Here is a 9,705-nt window from a genome sequence, read left to right as displayed (position 1 = left end):
ATTTGACTTCCTCCCTGCTAAAGGAAAATGCAACATTCAGAGGAATGACCTAGAGAGATGCCATATCTCAAAGAATAAGAGGTCTCATCACGAGCCGACTTATCATAATCACAGATATTATAACTTGCTGACTTTGCCAAAACTGTCTACCAAAACAGGGCAACGACTCAAGATTGTTGCGATCAAAAGACAAGGGGTCTCATCACGAGCCAGCTTGTTCAGCAAAAGTATAAATCAAGTGAATGACTGTGTCATAATTTGGCCACCAAACCAAGACATTGTTCTTTAGAGAATAAAAAAGAAAAAGCATCAAGAAAGGGATAATTCTTCTGAAAAAGTTGCGAAAACCTGAAGCAGGATAAAGGATCATTCCTGGATAATAGGTAACCCTGTCGAGGCTATGGACGCCTGCTGGCAGCAGTGGCTCTACCTACGACAAAGGGGCATTCTTAAAAAGGGTTGATACATAGAGGACACTTTATTTTGTGTTTTACAAGACCAAGTAATAACTGATCTAAACTCGAAGACAACCTGGGAATGCAAGTAATTGGAATAGAATGGGGCTAAAACAAAACATCATTGACGCTTTGAAGTATGGTTTTTTTTTATCTTTTTATAATGAAGTTCGAATTCCCTGAGAAAATTTTTGAAGAGCCTGAAAATGTCAATAGAAAAAGAGCAGAGATAACTGGTTCTCCCAAGTGAATCGCCAATTGTTGTGGCCAGCAACAACCCCCCTCGTTCAATCTAGTATCAGCTACAATGCTAGATTGAATGGGGACCCTTAGTTAATGTTTTTGAAAAAAAAACAAAGGTTTCTTTCGAAATCGCAAGCATAAGCGTAGGAAAGGTTTCTGAGACAACTTAAGCCTAGACCTGTGTTCATAAAAGCAAATCCTAAGATTGCTTCACAAAAATCAAAGAAATGCCTTCATTTCCCCTCTAAAAACCAATATGCACACCGCATCGGTATTAATGAACAACATCGCATCGCAATACACTAACACCCATAAAGAAAAGCTCGTAAGTCCGCCGATCTGCGATGTTGCGATCGCGCGATCGCATATCGCAGAAATGAGGCTAGGCACGTTGGCAAATATTTGAATCATTGCGATCTGCGATATTGCGATGTTGCGATCACTAACCTTTGCGATCGCGCGACATGCGAGGATGCGTTGGCAAGTCATAAAAGCACCTTAGTACGACTCCTTCGCGCACGCCTCCCAAAGAAAATCCACTTACTATAACCTGACTTGGAAATTATGCGCTTTTAATGTTAGTAATGAATTAGTTGTCAGTTATTAAGTGGCATAAAGACGCGTGCCTTAATGCGGATTTGTTTCACGTAAGGTGGCATATCTAATCTATCTCTTGCATTTAAAACTCTCCCATCACCTTTCTGATCAATCTTTCCATTTCGCTCGTAACCTGCAGGAGCAAAGTGCGAAGGCAAAACCGAACAGAAACGCTAAGCGAGATGGGGAAGAAGAACAAAGCTCAGAGCTCAGAGACAAGAGAAAAGACCAAAGAGATGGCGCCCCTCTACACAGATACTGCATGCAATAAAGATGCAGGCATCTCAACTTGGGAAGGCATGTATAGGATATTGGAGGAAGAAAATCCGAGAATAATCAAGGTAACTGCTGCTGTCGCGGGTGCATCACGTTCTTCAGAGGCATCCCTGGAAGATCTAGCATGTTCTTTCCTACATAGAATAGCAGCGAGGCCAAAGATCCTGCCATACATAGATATGATCAAATGGATACTAGATGATGCAGAGTTGCACCATAGACAGTTCAAAGTCCAGGGACATGGGCCTGTGGGATCGTTTGCAGCTCAAGACCTGAAGCTCATGTATCATCTACCTGAGCCGCAAGCGACCTACAACGCAGAGTTTGTTGGGAAGTTCGCAGCAGAAAATCTGGACCTATCAGACACAACTAAGAAGTGGTCAAGAAGAGATGAGCCATTAAAGAAAGATAAGAACGGTATGTATAGCACTGGTTCTCTTACTTCTCCATATTGCTTTGCTACAGCCATGCTCTGTAGAATATTCGGTAAGCTAGATATCAATAAATTTTCACCTGAATGGCTACCGCTGATTGATGCCGCGACTAGCTCTGAGATAGTTTATTGGGCCAAAATCCTTTCTGACACTCTGTACATGGCGGTCCTCCACTACCGTTCTAAGAGATCCTACTCCCAAAGGGTCTATCCGCCTTTCTATTTATCTGCCTATATAATGGATTCTGTCTGTCTTGTGTCGAAATTCCCTACTATGGGTTGGCAATGGACTACCCAGGACCCATTGCCTATTCACGTCTATCATAAAATCTTGTGGGATTCCCAGTTCGCCCCCCATTTTTACCAGATTTGTCATGGGCTTATGTTGCCCATACATAAGATAATATACGATAAAGACCCCCCAAGGTGCTCTCTCGAGGCACAAATTGATATCACCCCCATCGCAAGATGGTTTGGAGAAGAATGGTTTACATACATCCGAGTTTTTGGAAGCACAGCACCTCCGCATGTCCTACCCTTGTACATCCCAGATAAGTTGTTGGCCCGAGAGATCGCATATCAGACTTGTTCTGAAGGCGGTTTAACTAAGGACCTAAAGAACAAAAAGAAGGCCATTTGGCCTCAATTCCCAGTCACATGTGGGGCCTTCTCTTTATTCAATGTAGGACACGCTTTTGGCGAGGTGGAGAACGTGACGTGTCTCCAACTATTTAAATTCTCACCAAGGCCATTTGATCCAAATAAGGTGGCCCAAGAATTCACAACTAACGTCAGGATAAGTGTGTTCTCTAGGCAAAAAGATCTGTTTGACGATCTCTTTCAGGGCAAGAACTCGCTCGAAGAAGTTCTACAGGAAGCTCAGTCGAGGCTGTCCCCGGACGACCTCCGGAAATTCAGGTTATATAGAGAAAGAAGGCTGGCTAATGTTCCACTGGAAACACTGCGAATAGCTACCAGAGAACCGACCCCGAGCATCAGCCTCAGTGAACACTCCAGTGCCTCCAAATCTGATTCCAGTGCCGTAAAAGAAATATCTCCGGATCCTGAAGATTCTATCCACAAAGAAGAGAGGAACGAAGAAATAATCAAGGACACGGCTCAGTCAAGCTCGATGGCTCAGCAGCAAGTTGCCGCCTCGCCACCAAAAGAAGTTCCCCCTCCCGTCACCGAAGCACCTCTTGTTACAGCAGAACTAGATAAAGAATGGGAGACCTTCAATGAACTAATTAATCTTGAAGGTCAAGTCCCGAAAACACCTGTGAATAACACACAGGTGGTGCAAGAGGTCTTCTCAACCATAGTCAGTAGTACCGCAGAAATGGAGCATCTTCCTATCGCTCCATCCTCAGAACTTCTACTTAGCGTAGAAGAGATCCCTCCACTGGACGTATTCTACAGCCCACAACACAGGGCAGTTGTAAGGAGACAAAGAAAGAAAAGAAAGCTTGAAGATGCACTATCTCAAAATGCTGAACACCTAGATGTCTTGTGGAAAGACCCGAATAACAATCCAACTGACAATCTCACGAAATTGTCTCAGATTGCAGGAGCATATGCTTCTGCGACTATCGACAAGGCTTCTGAAGTTCAGCAACTTCTAAAAGAGCGCAAAAGTCAAATACAACTGCTGCAACAACAGTTGCAACAAGCCAATGAGAACGCTGAAGCCTCCAAGCAGCTTGAAGAGTTACAAGAAGGCTTTCGCCAGATGCAGGTGAGCCACCAAAGAAGTATTGAAGAAAAAGAAAAATAGCTGCAGACGGTGCAAGAAATGCACAAGGATGAACCCAAGCTGACGGAGTTTATTTCGGAGTCCATTGGCTTGAACGACCAACTGTCACAGCAACAGGAAGATATGGTCCGTAGAATATCACAGTGGAGGCATTTTTGTGAGCTGAGCGACAAGATCACCAGCCAGGTGGTGAAATTGCGGAATGACTATGACCAGGCCAACAACAGAGTAACAGAATATCTGGCTTGGCAAAATGACGAGGAAGGGAAAAGAGCAGGGGCACCCAAGATTAATGAAAATCATAAGGAACTGCTCTTCAATAAGTGGGACGAACAAATCACACAGGCGGAACAAGCAGCAGAGTCAGCGGCGACACAGGCGAGCATACTTATCGACTGTGTAAATGAAAATTTACACAGGGCCAATTTGATTTTAGAGTCCACCCCGGGGTACTTACCAAGCGCGTTACAGTTGGAGGCAGAATGGAAGTAGAAGGCACAGGCAAACGGGAAGACAATTCAGGCATTGGCTAGACTAAACTGGGAAAGTTATTGGACTTACTTAGTTAAGCCCCACAGCCAATGCATGACCGTAAGGTGCATCATGAACGCGGCCGAGAAAGTAGCGCTAGCTCTTATGGATGCCGTTTTCGCAGCCCAGTTAAGCACAGAAGTCGGCCAACCGACTCTTCTCAAGCCCATGCTTGAAAACTGCAATTTCAGAGACCAAATTAAGAAGTAATTTCATTTAGAAAGTTGTTTTTTCTTGCTTTTGTTTTACTGAATTAGAAAAAGGGCGGTCATTTGAGAACCGTGTCCTAAATTTTGTAATAATACTATTATTAGGATTAGATAGTAGTATTTCAACCCTTCTCATTGCATTGGAGAAGGGTCCAGAAATTTGTCAAAAACTTGTCCTCAGAACATGCACTTCTGCACCCTCAGAGGAGGTTTTGATGAATGGAAGGATCGTGATTTATTTATGTTTGCATTTTATGTCTGCTACTGATGTTGCACTTCTGTACTCTTGGTAGATGTTAGAAGCAAGTAGAGATAGATCGTTATTGCTTGAAGTCTGTGAGCAAGAATTAGTCATAAATGGTACTTTTATCTCTTGATTAATTTCTGCTTGTATTCTCAGAGCGATATACAGCTGATATTGTTTGCATGTTAATGTATGAACACATGGGTTATCATTTGGCACTTCTGTACGGTGGACTTATCGATTTATGCTTGATATGCGAATGATTTGATTATGCGATATGCTATTCACAACTGTTTTGTTTAACTTCTTAGGCAGAACAGTTCATCTTAAACGGTTTATATTCTTATAATGGCTGAATAATCTTTATTACCAGTTATTGTATGAAATCTTTTTAGATTGCATAATGGAATAAATATATATCCTGGGTTAGTGTAGATCTTGTGTGTTATTTCCATTAAATTATAGTAGCTTAGATTCAAGTTTGCAAGTCAGATTTACATTAGTTGTAGAATGTCTTTAGAACTAACATAAACAAACTTTACACACACACACACATCCCACGCATCGGGAAGCTGGTCCCGTTATCCCCAGTCGGACCCGCTACTTCAAACGGGCAAGGAGCCGCCAACCAGGTTCCGGACCGGGTGGGTATCCCCCTTGTTGTTGACCCGACTTTGGGGCCCTCAACAGAATGTTATAACCTCTTGGAAAACCAGGATTAATGAGACAAAACTGGGTTTGTTTAGGTTGTTGATATGTATAGCCAGGGTACGGTTGATACTGATAAACTAGATTTTGTACAGTAGGACCGGATTGATATTGTCCCTGGTACAGTTGACTTGTGGCTATTGTACTTGGACCAGCTTGTCCTATAGGCATTTGGACCGAAGTCTGAACTGTAGGTCCTTATTGGGGTATAGAGACTTGAGGATGCAGGGATAGTATAAACTGAAGCTACAGATACTCTAGAAACAGGTGTGGTAGATTGAACAGAAAATGCAGCAGTTCGAGGCGAAGTCTGAGGTGAGATAGGCCCAGGCTACTGAACTAAACCAGGTGCAAAGGTTTGAACCGTAGGCTGGACAGGTTGCTAGATTGGACCAAAAACCAAAGGTTTTCCAACTTTATAAGGTAACTTCACATTAGGTTGCAAAGTCTATTGAGTTTGAGACGGATCCCACACCATATTCATTCTGGGACCCGTAAAAGGTTGTACGTATGGAGGACCATAACCTAGTTGAACGTAGGGCTGATAATTAGGAGGTACATTTCCAACTCCTTGTAAAAATGACTGACCAGAAGGCGGTTGGAAACCTTGAGTTGGGTACTGACCTTGAGGTTGATAACCCTGAGGCACGTACTAATTCTGGGGTTGATAAGCATCCTGAGGAATATGGGGTTGACCTTGGGGTATGTACTGTCCTGAAGGTTGAAAACCTTGAGGTAGCCCTCCAAGCAGAAACTGACTACCTTGGGGTTGCCCCCAGGTGATAACTGACTACCTTGAGGTTGCCCCCCAGGTGGTAACTGACTACCTTGCCCCCCAGGCGGTAACTGACTACCTTGAGTTTGGGGATTTTAAATACTACCAGACATCATAAATATTTATTCTACGTTCAATATTTTAGTTCCATTATTATTAGGTGATAACTGATGTTCAGTCGATCGAGGAGTTGCTCCTAAAAAAGTACCAGAAAGTGACTGGTAGCCCAAAGGAACAGTAGGACCACCTGTTTGGTTAATTTAGTGTGTTCTAAATTGCTATTTAAAATGTCAATCCGGGGTTCGTAAACTGACGAAGTGAAGTGTACTATATGTACTAGATAACCATTTCCTTAGTCTTTTGTCATTTTTGAGTTTTTGAGTTTGTTTTTGGATTTATCTTTCCCTAATGTGTGATGGTGAAAATGAAAGTTAAGTATGGATGGTGATGGTGATTTCTACAGTGATTTTCCAAAACTTAAAAGTGCTCAAAAAGAAAGCTTTAAAACAACTGTAATGAAATCAATTCTTAAGAGGAAGTAAATGTATTAAACAGTGAACTAATGACAATGGCCCAGTATCCTTGCTGCTGAATGAAAAAGAAAGTAAAAACTGAACTTAAAGCAAAGCAACTAATTCACACTACTTCAACTCTTCAGATCCTTTACCCTTCAGCTCAATCTACCTTGTGGGAAGCAATCATGAACAAGTCAAGCAATATGATATCTAGATGGCAAGAAATTAAATTGCAGAAAGGAAACTAATCATACTACTTCAACTCTTCTGATCCTTTACCCTTCAGCTCAATCTACCTTGTGGGAAGCAATCATGAATAAGTTTAAGCAATATGATAACTAAATTGCAGAAAGCAAACTAATCACACTACTTCAACTCTTCTGATCCTTTACCCTTCAGCTCAATCTACTATGTGGGAAGCAATCATGAATGAGTTTAAGCAATATGATAACTAAATCACACTACAATAAGTAATATTCTGATTTCTTACTAATAGAGTCACTTGACTATAGAAAGAAACCATAAACTGATGAGTAGTATGATGTCCAAGTAACAGAAAAATAAATAAGCAAATCACAACTTGGAAAAGAACATTGCTGGAATTAAACTTCAGAAAATGAAAGTTAGCAGGAAGGACAAGATGATCTCATATGTCAATAGTTATCAAAAAGATGAAAATTTGCCCGGGCTGCCTAAGAAAACCTGCAGAAAAGCATTGATCAGCTGACAGCTATAAAAAAACGGAAGTGAGCATGTAAACAATAGTGAATTTAAAAACATCTAAATAGCATGTTATATACAAGCTAATGATTATGAAGACAGAAACATAATGAAATCAAATGACAACTATACATGGCTTTAGTGCGCAGGGGCCCTCTGTCACCTCAGCCAGTCAACGAACAGTCACAAGAACGAGCTCAAAAAAGTAGTCTTCTCATGTATTAAAGCAGCAAAAACATATATAAAACAACGTACAATGGGGTGCTAATAGAAACAGTTCCAAAAATTACATCGAAAAAGCTTCTACACAACGTTCATCAACGCGTTATTTATAATAAAAAATTGCTGAAACTAACTAGCTGAATCTTATGCTATTAATTGCGTTGCCAAGTGTTAACACCCAGGTTGTTCCCTTTGACTCCCAAGGGAATACGGCCGGGGTAACCACTAACCAATCTTTGGATTATAGCTTCTAGCCAAACTGTAATCAGAGAGGGCTCTCTCTTTAAGTTGTCTCTGTTTTGTGAAGATTTTAGGCTAATTATGAGTTCAGGGTTTGTTTTTATGTTTTGGTTGAAGGATGTCTTCTGTAGCTAAGGTGGAAATCTTCAGATAGTTCTAGTCCATTGGGCAATGGAGTCTGTGGCTATAGGTTGTCTGAGATATTAAGTTGAGTTGCTGAAATTGCAGGGCCATTCAAATACATCATGAAACAAAATTTAAATTGTGATGATGAACTGTGATTAACTAGTGAAAAGCAATTAAGAATTTTTCACTAAGCTGAGGGTGTAGGAAAGAGATATGTTGCACAGGAGCAAACTTGAATTCCTGAAACAACAATCACTGTGAAAGATATAGTTTGGAGGTGCAGCAGTTAAGAATTACACCTTATGACTATAACTGAAAAAAAAAACAATTATAACAGCATAGATTGAGCTCAGGGTATTCTGTGAATAAATCCTGGGACTATTCTTTTTCTTTGCCATTAACTATGAAGCACAGGAACATGAATGAGCTATAAAAAGATAACAAAACACATAACGAAGAGTTTTAAGGAGAACTTTTTGTGCCATGAAATACGCAGGAATCCTGTAAGTTTCAGCAAAACACCAGAATGCCTCAGATAACACAGAGCTTTGGAAATTCCATCACTTTTTGTATTAATAATCTGGAAATTTACAGCATAAGAAACTGTAGAAGAGAGATCAACAACAACCCCTGCAAACTTATGCGAGGGGGGTATATATACAAACGGTCATACAAAATATCTGAGGCGTTGAGTCATCTGAGAAATAAATATGTTCACCAACTTGTACAGAACAATAGATAAGAAGTTATTACAGCTTTGAATGCAACATAAATGCTCTTCAATTCTGTCAGAAGACTTTTTGACCTTTGGAGGCCATTGAGTCGGTTGAATGTTCTGTTATGAATGCTGGATGACGTGTCTTTGTGGCTCTGTCCTCCTGTATCTTTTCGGCCCTGTCACCTGTGACTGTCAGTGCTGATTTAGTGGCCGAATAGTTTTTCTGAGTTGGCTCAGCCCATTCTTCTCCATGCATGCTGATTTTATCAAAATTTTCCTGTGCATGATAAAAAAAGAAAAACTTGAATACAGGCTCTGGTTTATAGTATTGTTTGTATCATTTTGGTCCAGAATTCCTGTGTGGGCAATTGATGTCTCAGGATTGCCTCTAGAGTCTCATCTGCCTCTGTGCATTTGTAGAAATTTGGAGGCACTTCAAACAAATGCTGGATCTCATTCATAATAAAAAATAAATTCTCCACCCTGTTGTAGAGACTCTACCCTGATGCTGGCCCTGATTCTTCTGAAGTGCTGGGTCTTTCTGCAATCTGATTTGTAGCAAATGTGTTGACCCTTTTGGCATAATGTTCATGAGAAAGTAGTCTTCCTGCGTTGTTCAGTAAGCTAGGAAGACCTCTGTTTTGCAATGCCACAAATTTGTCCGTGAACTTATTAACCTCTGTCTGCATATCCTGGCTTCTTCTCTCCAGTGTTTGTACCAGGTTTCTTAGTGTGAGGACCCTCTTTATCAGCTGAATGGTTTCATTTCTACTGGAGATTCCCATTGCTGCCAGCTGAGCACTTGTTCTGTTATTAAGCACATTAATCATTCTATTGGAAACCTCATGCATATTGCCTAGAGATGCCCTTGATCTCTGGATTTCTCTATGTGCTTTCCCTATGAGCTCTATCTACTCATGAATGGTCTCAATGTATTGTC

This window comes from Pinus tabuliformis, chromosome 2_2 (assembly GCF_031772625.1).
Source record: "Pinus tabuliformis cultivar Carrire ecotype Pingquan chromosome 2_2, CPIR1, whole genome shotgun sequence".
Classification (NCBI taxonomy): Eukaryota; Viridiplantae; Streptophyta; class Pinopsida; order Pinales; family Pinaceae; genus Pinus; species Pinus tabuliformis.
This window is presented reverse-complemented; position numbering follows the sequence as displayed.